The 21,061-nt window shown below is 51.9% G+C and overlaps 1 pseudogene; it reads left to right on the top strand.

Moving 5' to 3' along the window:
- The first annotated feature begins 4,402 nt into the window (after positions 1-4,402).
- The window catches only part of LOC120375680, a 1,085,709-nt pseudogene continuing 1,069,050 nt past the window's right edge, over positions 4,403-21,061 (top strand).

Here is a 21,061-nt window from a genome sequence, read left to right on the forward strand (position 1 = left end):
CTACAGCCGTATTCGAGATGTGGGTGCACCATAGATTTGTATACAGGCAATACGATATTTTCTGTCTTTTCTATCCCTTGCTCAATGATTCCCAACATTCCATTCGCTTTTTGACTGCCGCTGCACATAGAGTGGATGTTTTCAGAGAACTATCCATGACTCCAAGATCTCTCTCTTGAGTGGAAACAGCTAATTTACACCTCATCATTTTGTATGTCTAGTTGGGATTATGTTTTCCAATGGGCTGCACTATGTGCTATCCTGACATCTAGTACTGCTGAGATCCTGCATTCAGTCATATCCCTGCCCTTCCTGTTCCCTTTCTCCCCTGAACCCCACCAACCCATGCTTCCTGTTCCCAGCTTCTCCAGGACATTCTCATTGTCTCTGGACCTCTCCGTCAGCAAGAAGCAGTGGCAGGGAGACTTGCCCTCTCTCTGGAGTCTTGGATTTCTGGGACATGGATTTACTTTCTCTGTGTTTTGGGAGCCTCTTTGAAATTGAGTGTCTGTGACATTAAGCACAGTGCAATCTGGAGTGTTGAACAGCTGCGTCCCCTCAGGTCCCCAGGCTGGGGTGACTTTTACTCTGTTTTACTGTGAGAGCAGCCGCTTCTGGGCAGTTAACACACAGTCTCCAGCATGTAACTCGCTCCCAGCTACACAGTATTTAGTGCTGCTAGTCAGCGACTCAGGAGTTACAGTGCAGCACAGGAAAACCCCAGAAAAGTCTCTGTTCCCAGACTTCCCCCATTAATGTGAATCTTTCCCTGTCCAGCACACTACTGAACAAGGCAAGCTCATATGAAGTCTGTCATTTCATCAGTGGAAACTGACATGCACCAGCCTTGTTATCCCATGTAGATGAGTGGACTCATCCCTGCGGCACCCCCTGCTGGTGACTTCTGGGAATTAGCTCATTCCAGCTCTGGTGCACCCTCTGCAGGCTGGTGATCCGCCTGTCCTCTGGCCCCCCGTGTCCCTCCCTGGACCTGGTGCCCTTTTTACCTGGGGTGCTGCCCTCTGGCAGTAACCCCTCAGTCTTAGGGTCTCCCCTCCCCCAGGGAACTCCCACCCACTATTCCCACCTCGGCTCAGTATAAGGCCAGTCATCATCTAGCCCCACACCCTGGGGCAGGCTGCAGTATCAGCCACTCATCACTGGCAAGGAGGATTTGGACCTGCTGCCTTTGCCTACCACTGGGCTGCCCTCTGCAGCCCCCCCAGTACCTATTGCCTTCTGCTAGGCCACAGCCTGGGGCTTTCCAGGCTGGAGCTCCCCAGCCCTGCTTCACTCAGGTACCCTGTGTCCAGCTCCCTGCAGCCAGGCCCATCTCCCTCTACAAACAGAGAGAGATTCTATCTGCCCCTGGCTTCTCTGCCTTTATAGGCCAGCTGAGTCTGTTTGGGGCGTGGCCCCAGCTGCAACCACTTCCCCCAATCAGCCCAGCCTAAAAGCTGCTTTCTCCAGCCACAGCCCCCTCCCAGGGCTGTTTTTAACCCTTCTGAGCAGGAGCGGGGATCCACCCCGCTACATCCCAAATGCAGTTTCACTTTAATCCAAACACGCTAGTTGGATAAAACAATAAAACAAGATTGTTAATTACCAAAAAAAAAAGATTTTAAGTGACTACAGGTAACAAGTCATAAAAGTCAGAATTGTTTACAAAAGAAATGCAAGATAAACCACAAATAAATTTGTTAGTCTCTAAGGTGCCACAAGTACTCCTGTTCTTTTTACAAACTAACGTGTAAGTCAGGGGTGGGTAAACTACGGCCCGCAGGCCACATCCGGCCCCTGAGCTCCCGGCCGGGGAGGCTCCCCCGTCCCCTCCTCTCCCCTGCTGTCCCCTCGCCCCCGCTGTCCCCCTGCAGCCTCAACATGCCGCACCCTCAGCGCTCTGGCCCACCGCTCCCGGGCAGTGCTGCAGCGGTGGGGCTGCGAGCTCCTACTGTTCTGAGTGGCATGGTAAGGGGGCTGGTCTGCGCGCTCCTGAGGGACCCCGTGTCTAGCTGCAGCAGGCCGCGTGGCTGTGGTAAGGGGGCCAGGGCCAGGGGGTTGGATAAGGGGCAGAGAGCCCTGGGGGGCAGTCAGGGGACAGGGAGCAGGGGACGGTTGGGCGGGCGGTCAGGGGATGGAGAACTGGGGGGTTTGATAGGCGTAGGAGTCCCGGGGTCTGTCAGGGGGCGGGGGTGTGGATATGGGTTCATATCCAGGACCCCACCCCCTACCCAACCCCGCTGCTACCTGTCCCTTGACTGCCCTGACCTCTATCCACCCCCCTGCCCACTGACAGACCCTTGGGACTCCCACACCTATCCAGCCCCCGTCCTCCCAGAACCTCCGCCCCATCCAACTGTCCCCTGACTGCCCCTGGGACTCCCTGCCCCTTATCTAACCCCCCGGCCCCCTTACCATGCCGCTCAGAGCAGCGTGTCTGGCAGCCACGTGGACCACGCAGAGCCAGACACACTGCCCAGCAGGAGCGCACAGCCCTGCCCAGCAGGAGCGCACAGCCCTGCCCTGCAGGAGCACTGCCCGCACGGTGGTGTGGCTGTGGGGGAGGGGCTAGCCTCCCTAGCCAGGAGCTCAGGCACTGGGCAGGACTGTCCTGTCGGCTGGATGTGGCCCGTGGGCCGTAATTTGCCCATCCCTGATCAAGGGCATAAACCTATTGAGTCAGCAAGACATGCAGGGGTATGTCTGTGTGCTGAGACTTCCGAGGCTTTTCCATGCCCTGTGCTGTGAAGCTTGTGTTTGGGACACAGGAAGTACAGGCCACATGGCAAAAGGAATATAAAGGGCAACTGCATCATCTCCATTTTGTCTTCAATCCCTCTTCCTACCTCTGGAGCAACTTCTCTACAAATTGAAGCCTGGAACAAAGGACTGAAAGACCCATCGAACTTGTGGATGTGTTCCAGACGGACTTTCAAGCCAGAAGCTCAACAATACTGCTAATAACCTGATGTATAGATTTTGGAATGCATCTCACTGCTTTTCCATTTAACAACTTTTTTTGTGTCGTGTCCTGTCTTGTCTTTCCATGCTAAAGGATTGGCTGGCAGTGTGGTCTTTTGGGTAAGATCCAAACCTATAGTGATCTTGTAATGTGGCTGACCTTTTGGGGTCAGAAAAACATTTTGTATATGAGCAGGGTTTTTAAATAACCTCTCACTGTACTGGACCTAGGTGCTGATTGGGAGTCAGAGAACTGGAATGCAATAAAGGGGGCCGTGTGATTTCTTTTTTCAGCTTCTCGATAACCCGTGTGTGGGATCAGAAGCACAGTTTGTGACTGGTCGTTGAGTTTAACTTCAGTGTTAACCACCAGTTTTGGGAGCATCTGCTCTCCCTTTTTCATCCTGCCCTGACCCTGGCATTTTCAGTGTGGACTGCCCCAGGCACACCCGTCACACTAAGCACTGAAGTTAAATTAATAGAATGTTTTTTATGACAAAGTTATGAAATCAAGTGACCTCCTTTGTTTTCTTTCATCTGAGCAGGGTTTCCAATTTCCCAACCTGATGTGATCTCCCAGCTGGAACAAGGGGAAGAGCCATGGGTCCCAGACCTCCAGGGTTCAGAGGAAAGAGAGATCCTGAGAGCTCCCTGCACAGGTGAGCAAATATTAAACCAACTCAGAATCTGTAAGTGCCTGAAGGAAACATCTGGGATGCCCTACAAAGCCCTTGGAAGGTCTCTCAGTTCAATATTGTCCCTAGCAGGGGTCGTATCCTTAGGGTAAATATAGCTCATGGCTTCCTGTAGACACTAGCAGACACCAGGCAGTAGCTTCCTCCCTTCCCCCTGTGAATTTGGATGGGATGTGAAGCCTGAATTGATCCCCTCCTCTCTCCTGTTTGGGGAAGAACTTGGGGGAGTTCAGTTCCTGATTTTTATTTGACCTCTCTCCAGTACTTGTATTGGTTTGACCTTCCCCTTTCCATCCCTGTTTGAGGTTTCTGTCTCTTTCACAGCAGGTGACACAATGGTATGTGAGAAAGAGGAGGAGAATTCTCAGCAGGAAAATGTTGAGCAAGTGGATAAACACAGAGCATTATCACAAAGATTGAAAAGGAATGTGTCCTGGAGTCATAAGCAGGAAAAATCCCATGACATTCAGCACAGACCAGAAGGAGAGCAGGGAAACCAGCCAGGGGAGAAAGTGGGTAAATGTATTTCCTGTCAGGAAACTCAGAAGGACCTCAAGGAAACCACAACACAACAGGAAATCCTCAGCAGAAAGAGAAAAAATACATGCAGTGAGTTTGTGGAAAACTTATGTGATTACTCCATCCTTATAAAGCATCACAGAATCCACACAGGGAAGAGGCCCTATGAATGCAGTGAGTGTGGGAAAACCTTCAGTCGCAGTTCACACCTTATTACGCATCAGAGAATCCACACAGGGGAGAGGCCCTATGAATGCAGTGAGTGTGGGAAAACCTTCAGTCGCAGCTCAAACCTTCTTGCCCATCAGAGAATCCACACAGGGGAGAGGCCCTATGAATGCAGTGAGTGTGGGAAAACCTTCAGTCGCAGTTCGCACCTTATTACGCATCAGAGAATCAACACAGGAAGAGGCCCTATGAATGCAGTGAGTGTGGGAAAACCTTCAATCGCAGCTCAAGCCTTCTTACCCATCAGAGAATCCACACAGGGGAGAGGCCCTATGAATGCAGTGAGTGTGGGAAAACCTTCAGTCGCAGTTCGCACCTTATTACGCATCAGAGAATCCACACAGGGAAGAGGCCCTATGAATGCAGTGAGTGTGGGAAAACCTTCAATCGCAGCTCAAGCCTTCTTACCCATCAGAGAATCCACACAGGGGAGAGGCCCTATGAATGCAGTGAGTGTGGAAAATGCTTCACTGACAGATCATACCTTATTAGGCATCAGAGAATCCACACAGGGGAGAGGCCCTATGAATGCAGTGAGTGTGGAAAATGCTTCACTGACAGCTCAGCCCTTTCTCAACATCAGAGAATCCACACAGGGGAGAGGCCCTATGAATGCAGTGAATGTGGGTTAAAATTTAGTCGCAGCTCAGACCTTATTACACATCGGAGAATCCACACAGGGGAGAGGCCCTATGAATGCAGTGAGTGTGGAAAATGCTTTACTGACCGCTCAGGCCTTTCTCAACATCAGAGAATCCACACAGGGGAGAGGCCCTATGAATGCAGTGAGTGTGGGAAAACCTTTATTACCAGCTCAGACCTTATTAGGCATCAGAGAATCCACACAGGGAAGAGGCCCTATGAATGCAGTGAGTGCGGGAAAACCTTCTGTGGGCACTTAGCCCATGTTAGTCATCAGAGAATCTGCAAGGGAGATCAACAACATAAACACCTCTAGGGCTATCAATACTTTTTTTTCTGCAATAATTTTCCTGATTCCCACATAGTAACGTTTAAAGCTGTTTGAACTGTTTGCAGCATGGTTATCCCTCAGTTTGACCAGATGAGGGGCCCATTTTTGCCTTTTGCAGTTTGCCCTGTTTTGAGGTGGACCCATTTGTCCTTTCTATCAACTCCATTATCCCATGAGTAATTCTAGTGTGCCCTTCCTATCAGGAACCAGGGAGCATCACATTTATACTATTCTTCCTATTTCAAAGTTATTGTTAGTCACCAGTGATACAGATTGTATCATTGCCACTTGTTCTCACGTTGCTCTGGGTTGTGCTGAAGAGCAGATATAATGGGAATTTTTCAAATTATAGTTAAATGAAGAGGAGCAGGGGCAGGAAAAAAAAGTGTAATTTCAGCCTCTGTGACACTGGAAGGAGATGGGGAGACGCAGAGATTCCCTCCTTCCCCATCACTGCAGAACTGTTACCTTTTGTCTGAGCTATGCAGAGGTTATCATCATCACATTCTATCCATTCACTTCTCAAAGTGTCCTGTGAGGAACAGTTCTCAGCTGTCTGTGCTTGGAGATGATGCTTTGACTTCTTTAATCTTATCTCAGAGTCGCTCTGACTGGAGATGAAAGTGTCAAAGACCTGGAAGGGGAATTCAAATGGATCCCAAACACAGTGTGCTCCTTGGGAGTTTAAATCCCAGGTTCCATCTATTGGTAAAGCCACTTCTGGCAAGGTGTGAGTGGTTTTGTCCCAAATTATAGCAATGCTCGGATACTAAAAATTTTGTAAATAACATAACTGGCTATTGAGACAGTGCTGAGTGAAGTATGTTTGAATGGATCAGAGGAGAATGTGATGGGAGAATCTCTTGTCCTGATTCTGAATAATCAGATGTAACCTGCTGTGGAATTTCCCTTCACACTTTCATTGCCATGTATTCTAGCTCTCTGTGATGTGGGTTTCTATCTTTCCTGAAGGCTGTTTGGTCACTCAATTGGATAGTAGTTCAGTTTGATAGGATGTAGCGCAGATTTATTGGAGAATTTAAGACAAATGACTATTTGCTAAAGTCATCATTTCTCACTTCAGCTTTGCTTTTTCCCCATCCCTGCACGATGTCATGGAGAAGGTTGAGGTGCAGTTCTGTCAGCGTTAGAGAACTCTCCAATTTACTGGACAGGCTAACAAAGAAACAGCAGTGATTTAAAATCTCTACTCAGAAATTGTGAACAACAGCAGAACCCCAACTAACTGAAGGAAGTGCATATGATCACAGTGTAGTTCAATTGTTTAAGTCAATATTGTCCCAGATGTTCTGGGGAGAAAATTCCATGGTAAGTGATTTTTGAACTAGGCACAATGCCCAGGTATTTGGTTCCAAAGCCTTTGTAACCCAGGCCCTACAGAAGTTCTTTCCTAGCTAATCTTATTGTATCGGAGATGCTGCCCTTCATGATGCAGATGTTGAGGAAATAGAAGTGGAGTTTTGTTGAATTTATCCTTTGTAGGTGCTAAAAATGTATATCGAATCAAATCAGTTTTGGAAATCTAATAGCTGCAGAAAAATAGCTATTTTTTAATAGAAACTCCAACTCTGGTCACTAATGAAGATTGTGATCCAGCCCTGTATCCAGTCCCTTGCCTGGAACTGTGCCACCAAATTAAAGAAAAGCTGGGCATGTTTTGGTAAGCCTCCATGTTTTGGTAAGCCTCACTAACACTGCTGAGATTTGGAGTGGTTTTGTAAAGGATTCTACTTCGGAGAAGTGTAAATTTACCCTACCCAAGGCCAAGGATTTGGAAAGAGCTGGGGCTGAGAGAGTCCACACCCAGTTCTTGGTTTCCACCCCAGTAAAGGAAGCTATGGTGACCAATGACCCAAGGAAAATTGTTTGTACAACTCCATTTCCTAGTTCAGTGTCACTGATTACAGTTCCAAAGGATGCCAGGTTACATTGAGAACAATCATCCTTTACCATTTGGATCCAAAGAGAGAGAGCTTCAAAGGACATTCCTTCCCTGTGGATCCCAAACTGGCTGCCTGATTGGGTAACAAGGACTTCAAGGCTGTAGAAATGATGGTAACCAATGAGGCAATGAATGTATCAGGCTCCAATTTCAGACTTCTGGATACTCGCATGTTGAGTTCTGATTCTATGGTTTTGTGTCTGATGCTCTGGCTACACAATAAAGCTGATGTTGGTGCAGCTGCACCAATGTAGCTGCGCTGCTGTAGCACTGCTATTACAGACGCTTTCAGCCAATGGGAGAGATTTTTCTCATCGGACTTGATTAGTCCAACCCTCGCAAGCGGCAGTGGCTCTTTTGGCAGGAGAAGTTCTGCTGCTGATGTATCGCTATCTACACAGGGGGTTAGGGCTGTGTAACTACATTGCTCAGTGGTGTGGATTTTTCACACATCGGAGTAATATAGTTAACCGATAAATGTCTTTAGTGTAGACCAGACAGTTCTCTCTTGTGTTTTATGCATTTAAATCACTTCTCTATCTTCTCTCACTTTGAAAGATTAAAAGTGTGACACGAGAGGTATTTTTCCTCATGATGCAAAGATTCCCACATAGGAGACCCCTTCCACCAACACATACTGTAGAACAGGGGTCCCCAACCCCCGGTCCGCGGCCCGGTACCGGTCCGCGGCCTCTTACAAACCGGGCCGCGAACCGACCCAGTGGACCTCCCGCAGGCATGCCTGCGGGAGGTCTACCCGAGCCGCAGGGGCCCCCAAGAGAAGAGCGGAGGCTCCCGCCTCCGCCCCTCTCCGGGAGCCTCGGCGCATCAAGCGCCGAGACTCCGGCTGAGCCCCGCCCCGAGCGCCGTGGGGAGGGGGCGGGGCAGCTGCCTCCGCTCGGCGTGGAGCTCCCAGCCCCGCCCCCTCACCACGCGGCTCTGAGCGGGACGGAGCTCAGGCCCTACCGGCGACGTGCTCGGTAAGAGACTGAGGCCGGGGCCGGGGAGAAGCCGGGGCCGGGGGCGGGGGGGGGAGAAGCCCGGTCTTCGGCGGCGGGGGGCCCCTTCCGTTCCGAGACCCGCCGCCCGAAGTGCCCGAAGGCCCGCGGCGAGAGCCCCCGCCACCGAATTACCGCCGAAGCGGGACCCGCCGCCGAAGTGCAGCCCGGTCTTCGGCGGTAATTTGATGGCGGGGGGCTCCCGCCGCGGGTCTTCGGGGCACTTTGGAGGCGGGTCCCGGAACGGAAGGGCCCCCCGCCGCCGAAGACCCTGGGCCCCCCGGAATCCTCTGGGCGGTCCTGGCCCGAGCCACGGGACGAGCGCTCCCTCTGCAGTCATGCCTGCGGGAGGTCTGCTGCTCCCAGGACTCCGGTGGACCTCCCGCAGGCATTACTGCGGACGGTTCGCTGGTCGCGCGGCTTAGCTGGACCGCCCGCAGGCGTGCCTGCGGGAGGTCTACCCGAGCCGCGGGACGAGCGCTCCCTCCGCAGGCATGACCGGTCCCTGGTCCTGAAAAGGTTGGGGACCCCTGTGCTGTAGAAGATCCTGAGATATATGAACTCACAGAAGTGGTTGGGACAAACCACATCTTGAGCCAAGGTTCAGTTGTTGGCAATGGGCATTAGAAGAAAACTAACATATATGATAAGAATTTGTGATCTTTGAATATGTTTTTATCATCTATTAAAATGAGATTATTGGTGAAGTTATTGGTTAAAGAAGAAGAGACTAAATGTGTGATAATCTGAAGTATTTTGGAAAACTGAAAGTTGTCTTTTTTTGTTTTGTTTTGTTAGTCGTACAGGAAATGGTGGCTAATCTTGAAAAGTTAATTTGATTTAATTTACCCCCTGTAGTGTAAGGAATTCTGGTGGAAAACCTCACTCCAAAGGTTGGGGAGGGTGAATGTGTGTGAGAAAGTGTGTATAAGAGAATATTGGCCCAGTATCGATTTTAGTATTTTGTGTTTTCAAATAGAATTTATTTTGTTTAGTTTCTAAGTCAATTTCTATTCAAAGGAAAGCTACTCGAGGTGACAAGTTGTATAAATTTTTACCAGCTTAGACTGTAAGGGTCACTGTCTTCCCCACTTCTCTAATTTGCAAAGGAAAGGCCTGACATCTGTCACAGGATGTGTCCAGCAGGTAGGACAGCTGCACTCATCAACCATCAATATAAAGAAAAAGACTGAAATCCATTGCCTTTCAGGTCAATAAGCCATCTAAAGGCTGGTCGACGTAGAAAAGCTCTGTTGGCAGAACCACATCTCTCAGGGGTGTGAAAAGTCCTCTCCACTGAGAGAAGTAGTTAATGTGACCTGAGCCCCAGTGTAGACAGTGTTAGGTTGTCAGAAGAATATTTCCAGTGTTTGAAGTGTAGACACAGCCTTAACTTCAATTCCAATTTTGACCCATCTCCCTATGTGTGAGAAAGTTACTCGTATGGAGGGGGAGCCAGCTGTCCAATCACCCGGTTCCTCAACTGTAGCTACAGCTCTTAGTGCCCATGAATGCAAAGACTGAGAGAGATGGAGAGTTCCAGCCATTGTCATTTTAGTATCTTATTGTTCCTCTCTCTGTTTTTTGTGCTGGCCTTTCTGTTCTATCAGGGGGTGACTGTATAGCTCAGTGCATCTGTGACAAAAGCTCATTGGTGCCAATTGGCAAAGGGGTCACTGTTCTTCACAAGCAACTCCTGTCTCAGACCTGACAAACTCCCCACAGCTAATACACTGCTTTTATGATAGTTATCCAGGAAGCATAGCAGTGAGATCTCTACTGAAAGCTTGTAAATTATTGATACTCCGAATCACTGCGAGAGGTGTGTCCGAGGCATGGTTAAGGGGTAATGTAAGTACATGGAAAATTATGGCCATATGGTATTGTTGTGAAAGTGAGTCACCCCAATCATAGGTCTTGTTGGGGACGGCCCATTCCAGTGGGAGGGAATTGGCACCTCTCCCTTGCTAGCCAGTTATGTGATGTATTGCTCCATTGTCAGCCTTTGCACCAACCCAGAAAAGCCAATGGAAAACCATCAAAGACAAATTATAGACATCGAAACCCTGTGGAAGTGACAAGGACAATATGAGAATGAGGAGATCGTCCTTTCTGTGAATAAAGACAAAAGACTGATTCAGTTCATAACAGGGTGGAGAAAAACACTCTGGGTCCATTCAGCAAGGAGATTCCTAATGACCAGTGGTGCTTCATGAAAGGCAGGGCCGTGGCTCCTAGGGACTAGGAATCAGTGAAATTGACTGAAGTGTGAGGTGAGAATCTACTTACATAGGAAAGGTAACTATTAAAAAGTGTAGGTTGCATTTTCTGATTTTGTTTAGTTGGTAACAGTTGGTTTCCATCACTCACATTTGTTTGTTTAAATCTCTATCGGTTGTTAAATAAATTTCTGCTTGTTTGATAACTATACTCGAGTGCGGTGTGAGATACAGTAGCCGTGGTCCACAGTAAAACTAGTAACCTGGGATATACCATTGCTTTGGGCAGAGAGAATCTGGGATTTCTCTGAGTATCTGGTGATCCGGGCTGGACCCCAGAGGGGGACACATTGAAGGAAGTCAGGAGTTAGGGTGGCTGCTGTAGCCCAGAGGAGGGTCCTTGAGTGCCTGACGGGCTGGGTGAGTTTGGTCACTAACATCCAGCTGCCAAATGCAAAACTCCCTCTTCCTAGTGGAAGGTGGCAACAAAGAAACTCACAGCCCTCAGCTCCTGAGAAGGGTCACAATATGTCATCACTAACAGTGATAGTTTCAGCCAGATATCTAGGCACTGGGACAGAGGCTGAGTGAGAAGCTGAGGGTTAAGGTAAGCCAGCCATATTTAGCAGGTGCCCCTATGAGACTGAACTCAGGCCAGTGGGCCATTCAGGCTGGGCACAAGGAGCATACAGAAGCCTGTGTGGTTACAACTAAAGCTGGGTGATTTTTTTGTTCAATCAAAACAACATTTAAGAAAAAATATGCAAAAAAATGTTGTTTCATTCAACTTTTGTTTTCCACTTTAATTAAGTCTTTAAAAATGGTTTTCATTGAGCTTTTCCTCTCTTGGCCTTTCCTTCTCCTCGCCTCCTTTTCCCTCTCGGGGCGGGGAGAGAAAAAGGTAAAGAGGGAGAGAAAGGAGGCGGGGTAGAGGAGTAACTACAAATTGAAAACCTTGGAGGCTATTTTGGTTCTTGTTTCACCAAGAAGCAGAAAAACAAAGCCAAACAAACCCTGCTAAAGGTTTCAAATGAAATGAGATGAGATGTTTTAGAATCCCTGACCCATCCTGCTCCTTGTGCCCTGACAACCACCTCCCTGAGACCCCCCCAATCCAACCCCCCCTTCCCTGGTCCTGGTCCCCGACCGCCCCCCCCACAGAACCTCTGCCCCCTCCCTGCCCCCTGACTGTCCCCGGGACTCCCTGCCACTCGGCCTGGAGCTCGCACCCCGCCCCCTGACCACGCGGCTCTGAGCGGGGCGGAGCTCAGCCCCCCCGGAGCCAGGCGGCTGCAGCGCTGTTCAGGACGCGCTGAGGCGCCGGGGGGATGGCGGCCCTGGCGCAAACAAGCGGAGGAGGAGCAGCCCGTATTCTGTAGCCAGGCAGGGCCATGCTACCGGGTCCCGCCGCTCTTCTGCGGTCAGGGGCCATCCCTCTCCCCCAAGCGGAGCCGGTAGTGCCGCCCTGCCCCAGCTGCAGAGGACGGGCTGCTCCTCGGCTCGCAGCAGTGCGATGAGCTGGGGCCCCAGCCTTATGCCGCCCCTGGCACCTGCTTGTTTAGCTGGTGCCTAGAGCCACCCCTGGCTGTGGGTGTCTCTGTTCCCCTTTTCAAGATCTGTGTTGCAGGGGGGTGTCCTGCCCCCCAAGTCAGAATCCCCAGCATGTGGGTGCTCCCATCCCCCCCTCCAGGCTCTGCGGGGTGGGGGGGTGTATAAAAAGAGACTGTGTCTCACTGTCTTGCCCAGGCTACGCTGCAGGGGCTATTCACAGGTGCAATCCCACTACTGATCAGCACGGGAGTTTTGACCTGCTCCGTTTCCAACCTGGGCCGGTTCACCCCTCCTTAGGCAACCTGGGGATCCCAAGCTTCCCAGGATCACCATATTGATGCTGAACTTAGTGCGGACACCCGATCGGCACAGCCCCCTGCAGCGCAGAACTCCTGAGCTCAAGCGATCCGCTGGCCTCAGCCTCCCCAGGAGCTAGGATCACAGGCACCAGCCACGGGGCCTGGCTGGTTACAAGGTCTCCCGCTTCCAGTGTCAGGCTCAGCCTGGGAGCTCTGCGCTCTGAGCGGGTGGAAGTGGAGCCTGGCACTGAGCTGATGCACTGAGGGTTATTTGCACTGCGCACTTCACACAGAGGTGAAAACACGGGGCACAGATCTTTGAGCACAACCCTCGTCCTGAGGAATGGGGGGGGGGGCTGCATAAAGAGAGACCGGCTGTCCCTGGCGGGGCTGCAGCGGCTCTTCACAGGGGCAGTCCCACTGCCAATTGGTACCAGAGTTTTGAAAGCCTCCTTTCCTGAGCTGGCTCCCCTCTCCCTAGGGGGAACTGGTGGCCCCAAACTTCCCAGAAACCATCATAGCGAGGCCAACCTGAGCACAGACACCTGCTCAGGACCCCGGGGTGCAGCCCTGAACTCCGGCAATCAGCTACGCTCAGCTGCCCACCCAACAAGCGTTACACGCAGAAGCCTTCGTGCCCCGCGTGTTCAGGTCCCTCCCAGCGCCAGCTTTAAACTCCGCTGCTCAGTTCTAAGCATTGGCCACACGGGGGCAGCCCGGAGCTCAGCCAACGCCTCCCGTTGCTGGTTGCGTTTCCCGCTCCTCGTGGCAGGTTCACACCCCGCAGGCAGATCTCTGAACCGGAGCCGAACCGTTCCCCAAATCCAGCGCTTTAGCAGCAGCTTTGCTAGGAAAGCGCTGATGTCCCCAAGTAAAGTAAGAGCCAGAGCGCTGTGTCCAGGATCTTCTCTTGGGCCCCTCACCGTGGTGTCTGTCAGGCGCAAGGAGAAACCAGGGAAATGTTTTCATGGTGTTTAAGGGCAGAAGGGGCCATTAGCTCAGCTAGTCTGACCCCCGAATAACACAGAATTACACCATGACACGTATTGATCCCACAGACCTTAGATAGATCAAAGCGTTTCAGCCCTCAGGAAGGAGGCTAAACTGGGTACCAGAGGCAGCGAACAAGGGGCCCCCAAGGCAATGGCAGGGAACTGACGAGGTGAAATATGCCCAGATGATCCCAGCAGGCGACCCACCCCCATGCTACAGAGGTGGGAGTCCCTGTTCCTCCTGCCCTTAAGAATCTCTGGTGGTAAGTGGGTCCCCCCAGTTCCCCAGATAAGAATCCTCCATGGGATTTCCCTGGCTTCACCTCCAGATAAGAACATTGTGTGGAGGGAGTGGGAGGAAGGTTGTCTGGCAGATCTGTAAAGGGGGACTGTGTCTCCCTGTCTGGCCCAGGCTCCTTGGAGGAAGTGATCTCAGTGTGTCTGGCTGTCTCCATTCCTCCCACCCATAAGAATCCCTGGTGTGTGGGTGCACCCTAGACCAGTAAGGATCTCGGGTGGGTGGGTGTCTCTCTCCCCTAGTCAGGATCTCTGGGGCGTGGCTGTATAAAAAGAGACTTTGACTCACCCAGGCTGGGCTGCCATCATGGAACAGACCAGGTCCTTCTGTGGAGGTTTTGCGTTCCTCCAAGGACGTGATCTCAGTGTGTGTGGGTGTCCCTGTCCCTTCAACCCTTAACAATCCCTGGTGCGTGAGTGCGCTGGGCCCCATTACAATCCCCTCTGTCTTACCCCCCATGAGGGATCCAGTGGATGTGGGGGTTCTCCACACTACTGGGGGTGTCTGGTGCCCCTGTCCCTCCTGGTTAATAGTGGAGTGTGTGGGTGTCCCCCAGCTCATTAAGGATCCGTGTTGTGCAGATGCCCCTGTTCTTCTCATTAAGAATGGTGCAATGGAGCATATGGGTGTGTCCCTCACCCCATGAACTAGCTCCCGTGTGTGGTTCCCCTGCCCCCATCCAGGCTCTGTGGTGTGTGGGTGTCGCTGTTCCTCTTTTCAAGATCTGTGTTGCAGGGGGGCATCCCTCCCCCCAAGTCAGAATCCCCAGCATGTGGGTGCTCCCATCCCCCCCTCCAGGCTCTGCGGGGGGGGGGTGTCTAAAAAGAGACCATGTCTCGCCCAAGCTACACTGCAGGGGCTATTCACAGGTACAATCCCACTACTGATCAGCACGGGAGTTTTGACCTGCTCCGTTTCTGATCTGGGCCGGTTCACCCCTCCTTAGGCAACCTGGAGACCCCAAGCTTCCCTGAGATCACCATATTGATGCTGAACTCAGTGCGGACACCCGATCGGCACAGCCCCTTGCAGCCCAGAACTCCTGAGCTCAAGCGATCTGCCAGCCTCAGCCTCCCCAGGCGCTGGGATCACAGGCACCAGCCACAGAGCCCGGCTTGCTTTGCAGTTTGGCAGCTGGAGCTTTAAACTCTGCTTGTGAGCTCTGTGCCTTGGCCAGACGGGGACAGCCTGGAACTGGGAAATGCTCCTGCTCCCCCCGCTCCCGTCTCATGTCGAGCTGCAGGTGCCGCTGTCCTCCCAGGTAAGATCCCGGATGTTTCGGTGCCCCCTTCCCCCGCCCAGGTGTCCGGGTACCTCTGCCCCCCATACAGAATCCTGGATGTGTGGGTGTCCGTCCCTCTGCAGAGGATCCCGGAGTGTGGATGCCATTGTCCCCCCCTACAAGATCCTGGGTGGGTGGGTGCCACTCTCCCCCCCCTGTAGATCTCTGGTGGGTGGGTCCCCAGGGTGTGAGTGCTCCCATCCCCTGATACAGGCTGGGGGGGGGTATGACTGGCTCTCCCTGTCCTGCCCAGGCGGTGCTACAGCAGCTGTTCAAGGGGCAGCAACCCCACTGTCACCTTGCAGCTTTAACCTGCTCCAGGGGTGACCTGCTTCACCCTCCTGTGGTAGCCTGGGGACCCCGAACTTCCCAGAATCACCTGATTGATGCCGAACTTAGCACAGACACTGGCTCAGCATGGCAGGGTGCAGCCCTGAGCCCTGACAATCAGCTTCCCTCCGCCTCCTGCTGCACAGCGAGGATCCCACGCGAGAGACTTCGTGCCCAGTTTGTTCAGGAGCGTCCCAGGCTCCAGCTGTAAACTCTGCTGGTCAGTTCTAACCTTTGGCCACACGGGGGCGGCACTAACGGTCCCATCTAAACGCTGTTTGCGTTCGACCCTTCGGATCGCAGATTGTAACCGCGGGCAGATCTCTGAGTGCAGCCAGATCCCTCCCCAAACTGAACATTGAAGCAGCAGCTCCCGTTGGAAAGATCAGGATTTTTGCCTTTAAAAACAAGGGAAATGTCTGCAGCGAGAGACTGAAGAAGCTCAATTGATTTCATTGACTCCATGAATGTTCCTCTGTGTCCCCCTAGGAGTCATGCCCCACATTTTGGGGACCACTGAACCCTACTCACTAATCAGCGGCTAGTGATGCCAAAGCCCAGGGAAAGGGAGAACAAGTGCGGAGCCCCCAGCACTGGAGCCATGTGAGGGGCTGCAGGAGAGGGGCAATGGCTGGTGGCACAGGGAGTTAAGGGCAAAGGGGGCACAGGAGGGGGCAGGAGTTAGGGGTGAAGGAGGTGCAAGGGTTGGGAGTGCAGGAGCCAGCGGTAAAGGGGGAGGGGGATCGTCCAAGGGTAATGGGGAAGTGCCAAAGTACAAGCTTTGCCCAGGGCACCATTTCCCCTAATGCTGGTCTGAGCAAACAATTGGAAATGACCCTTCAGTGAGACCAGAACCATAGTGTAGAAAAGCCCCTTTGTTAAGTGGTGGTGGCTGAGGGCTTAGGGAGATGGGTTAGAAAACAACAGGCATCTTTCAGTGGAGGTTTGATTCTTACCTGCTAGGGAAGGCTGGTGTGTGGGTGTCTCCATGGCTGCACTTTCAGTGTCTGATCTGCCACGGGGAGCCAACTCTAGACATATTCAGAGGCTCTATGCCAGGGTTTCTCAAACTACCTTTCACTACAACCCCTTTTTGCAAAAAAAAAAACTTACTACATGACCCTAGAAAGACGCACCAAGCCCCTCTACACTGAGCACAGGCAGAGGAGACAAAGCCTGAGCCCTGCCCCAGTTGGGGGAGGGCAAAACCAGAGCTCGAGGGATTCAGCCCTGGGTGGTGGGGCTCAGACTTTTGGTTTCAGCCCCAGGCACCAACAAGTCTAATGCCAGCCCTGGCAACCCCATTAAACAGGGTTATGACCCACTTTGGGGTCCTGACTCTCAGTTTGAGAACCACTGTTCTATGCTGATGGGAGAGAGTTTTCCTGTGGGTGCAGTTAATCCACTTCTCAAAAGGTGGCAGCTATGTCAGTGGGAGAAACTATATCGGTGGGTGCGCAAGCTGTGGTGTTTGCCACATTTAAGAAGTTTAATCAAACCCCATTTTTAAAACCACCTGTGGTCTGGGAATGGCAAAGGAGCTCGAGGAATCAGGGTTTGTCTTTCAAAGTCCTGGACATCACGATTCCACACTCTTAGTGTCATGGGGACCTTGCTCAGTGTTAGAGTGCTTGACTGCAGTTCAAGTAGTTCTTAGTTCAAACCGCCGTGTTCTCTTATAACCCTCTTTCTTTTTTTTAAAAAAAAGAAAACATTTTCATTTCCATTCTCCATTATGTTCAGGGGCTCCTCTATACAGGGGTGCTTGATATTAATGTAAACAATCAACATTTCGCTGTCCAAATGCATAAAAACCTAGCAAAGCTGTCCATCAGCTGAAATCAGTTCCAATCCTCTAAGTGTCTAGTTTATGTTTTCATCAGTTAAACAAAGGTATCATATGAATGTACATTTGCAGATCCCTCTTCTCCAGGAGCTATGCTGTGCAGAAGAAAAAGAACCACATCCAGCTGCAGTTCAGGAGTCTGATGACCAAAGAGCCACGAAGTGTTCTGAGGTCTGGAGAAAAATGCTTTTTAGTGAGCTATTGAACAAGCTCAACCTGTTTAGCTTATCAAAAGAAGATTGAAATGTGACTTCATTGAAGTGTTGAAGGGCCTTAATGGAGACAAAAGATTGGGCATTAAAGGGCTTTTTAATCGACGAGAGAAAGGCATAACAAGACTCAGTGGCTGGAAGGTGAAAAGAGACAAATTCATATTAGAAATAAGACACAAATATTCAACAGCGAGGATGATTCACGACAGGAACAAGCTACCAAGGAAAGTGGTGGATTTGTCATGTCCTGATGTCATTTTATGAAGACTAAATGCCTTTCTGGAATGTGTTTGCCCCAAAAGTAGCTCTTGTGTCATACAGGAGGCCTATGATATGCAGGGGGTCAGATTAGATGCTCTAATGGTCTCTTCTGGCCATAAAGTTGACTAATTTCTGAAAAACTGAATGTAGCATTGGGAGCACCATCTGATGTTTTCCTGTCTAGACGACTTGCTTTCTAGAACGAACGCTCCTTGAGTGGGGTGATCCACAGGGAGTAGCTCAAACCTCCAAATTGCCTGGGCAGGGGCAGGACATTAGCACAGCAAGGGAGGGATGTGGCAGTGACATCACAAAGGCTTTTTGCAGGACCTCAGACTATTGGTCAAAGGTGGTGGGGAGGTGGTGACCTCACAGAGAGATGCTGACATCAGGCAGGCAGGACAGGGGTGAGGGGCCAGGGAAACCTCAGAGACCCCTGTGGCTTTGCTTCAGCAAGTCTCCTTCTCGAGGTCTCTCTTTCAGGACAGAGAGTATTCGGGTTCATGTAGGTGAGTACCAGGAGGAACCTCTTTCGAGTTTTCTCCATCCCTTTTAGTGATTTTACTAGAAAACAGCCGTCCCTGTTTAGAAGGTAAGAGCCTCCTCAAGGTTTGAAACCTGTTCAGTCTGATCCATCAGGTGACAGTTGAATTCTAGGCATGGAAAACACAAGCTTAAGGACGCAGAATTTTATTCCGCACTTGGGATTTTGTCCCTTAGAATCACTGGGGTCATTAGGATTTGTCCTTTTTGTTTCACCTTTTCCTCCATCAATCCCTTCCTCCTTTCTCTTTGTCTCTTGCTTCTTTTGTCCTTTCACCTGTTCCCCTCCCAACACCAGGAGAAAGAGGTGTGTGTGTGTGTGTGTTGTGGGGGAGTGCTCTGCAGCTCCCGCTCTTGAGGTCCACCCAAAATGAGGGCTGAAATAGTGCTTGGGCAATGATACCCATCAGTGACCTGGGCCATCCTTTGGACTCTCTGGTGAGAACCCACAGCCTCCCGTCCTCAGTCTCTACCCTGATTGGCTGAGCAGGGGGTTATTGACAGGGAGGAGACTCAGGTCCTTGTTGTTCTCTTTTAAGACCAAGAAAATAAGTCAGAAGCACTTAAGTGATAACCAGTCATATGTTTGATGAATTTTGCTGCTTCTCTGCATTAATTGTCTCTGAGCACTTCATGATTCTCTCTAACATTGCAGTTCTCCTCAAATACTTGCTGAATAATTAGTGTGCACTGTTGTTGGTCTGGAGCTCATCTGAGAGCACTTTACTCAGGTCATTCAATGCATGAAATTCAAGATCCGATGGTTAGTTTGAAAATCAGGGCTCTTGGGTCCTATTCCCAACTCTGCCACTGACTGGCTGTGTGACCTAAGACAAGTCAATTCTCCTTTCTCAGCCTTAGCTTCTCCCTCTTTCAAGTAGGGATAATAACTTGGGACCTTACCAGACTGGCTCAGTGAAGACGGGGGGTTGACAGAGCAATACAGACGCTCTCCAGAGCACGGAGCAGCAGCCGCCCATGGAGCCAGGCAATGAGCATTTCCCACAGCCTGGAGCAGAGGGGGAGGCGGCAGCTGCTGTTCCAGCTCCTCGGGGACAGGCCCTGTCAGCCAACAGCCACTTCTTACTCCCCACAGCTAAGGGCGCCGGGTTCCTCCGGTGGGGGTGTGGAGCAGCCGTTCATTTTCCTGTTCGCACTCCTCTGCGGTGTGAAAATCGGGGAGGGGAGGCAGAAGCCCCACTTCCCTCCTGAAATGACGCCCAGTGGGGGAAGCCAGGACAACAGGGTGGGGCGGCAAGTGGTGGCCAGACTCTCACCGCCAGGGTCTAGTCTAGCTCAGGGTCCAGCTCAACCTCCTCCCCGCGCCACTGGCCCCCAGTCCCCTTCCGCCACCAGGTCAACCCGGGCACTAGGGCAGGAACGGGGTGAGGCAGCAAGTCAAGCTGAGCAAGGCAGGCAAAAGCGAATCTTGTCTTCGTGGGCCGCTCACAATGACATCCTTTTTGTGTGCAACTGCTGCAAAAACCTCCCGGGCAGAGAAGCAACAGGCCAAAAAATTCCTACCCCACTGCCAAAGTAGCTCAAATGGGAGAGCATTAGACTGAAGATCTAAAGTTCCCTGGTTCAATCCCAGACTTTAGCAAGTCTTTTCATCCCTCTTTGTGCAGGGGTGGATTGTTTTCTGGGAGCACAGTGGTGTCTGCACCCAAGATGAGCAGGACTGCCTTAGGGGGTCTGGAACAAAGCAATTTTGGAGGCCCCTTCCATTAAAAAAGTTGCAATACTATATTCTCATGGGGCCCCTGTGGGGCCTGGGGCAAATTGCCCTGCTTGCCTCCCCTCTGGATGGCACTGAAAGCGAGTCTCTGATCTTGGGCTCTGCGGTAGGAAACAGGGCCAGCTCCAGACCCCAGCGCGGCAAGCACGCGCATGGGGCGGCCCTTTCCCGGGGGGGCGGCAGGCTGGGCCGGCGGACCTGCCACAGTCATGCCTGCGGGAGGTCCACCAGAGCCCTGGGACGACCAGACCTGCCGCAGGCATGACTGCGGAGGCGCTCGTCCGCAGCTCCAGTGGACCTCCGCAGGCATGACTGCGGACAGTTCGCTGGTCGCGGCTCGGCTGGACCTCCCGCAGGCATGCCTGCGGCAGCTCAAGCGGAGCCGCCGGACCTGCGAACCGTCCGCAGCTGCAAGAGGTCCAGCCGAGCCGCGCGACCAGCAGTCATGCCCGCGGGAGGTCCTCTGCTCCCGCGGCTCCGGGGCACCTCCCGCGCATGACTGCTTGGGGCGGCCAAAAAGGTAGAGCCGCCCCTGGTAGGAAAACATAGAATGGGCTTCTGCCCCTAGTTGGCCCACCTGACCTGTAAGGATGAGAGCTGTCTTTCCCAACATGACAGGAAGAGAGCAAGGCAGGGTGACCCTCACGAATGGTGCCAGAGGGCTGCTGGGCAGGGATTGGGGATGAACACTCCTCTGTGCAGCTGAGCAAGGGCAGTACCAGGGAAGGGGCGTCTGTGGAAATGGCCGTGTGGAAGGTGGCAGGGATTTGGGGACCCAGGAGGAGGTGCTTGATGTTCAGTGCCTTGGAGCAGCCATGGTGGGTGTTCAGGAAATGCACATTAACAACTCTAGGGTAGCTCAATAGGCAGAGGGTGATTGGAGGAAGGGCCTCCTGGCCAGGGAAGAATGATGGGACTGGAGTCTTGTTTTTCACATTCGCGGTGTGAGTACAGAATGGGCTGGAGCTCCGACCAGGGAGGGCATTACTGGTGGGCTTTGTGCTCTGTGGCACTGGTTACTACTATATTAGTGTGTATGGTCCCCAGTTAAGGCATGGGAGGGAAGATCAAAGGCTCCCTTCCTCTGGACTGCATGATGTTTGTGGTTGGGGGGGGGGGGGTTGATTTTAATTGTGTCAGCCGGCCTGAGGAC

The sequence above is a fragment of the Mauremys reevesii genome, linkage group 12, assembly GCF_016161935.1.
Source record: "Mauremys reevesii isolate NIE-2019 linkage group 12, ASM1616193v1, whole genome shotgun sequence".
Lineage (NCBI taxonomy): Eukaryota > Metazoa > Chordata > Testudines > Geoemydidae > Mauremys > Mauremys reevesii.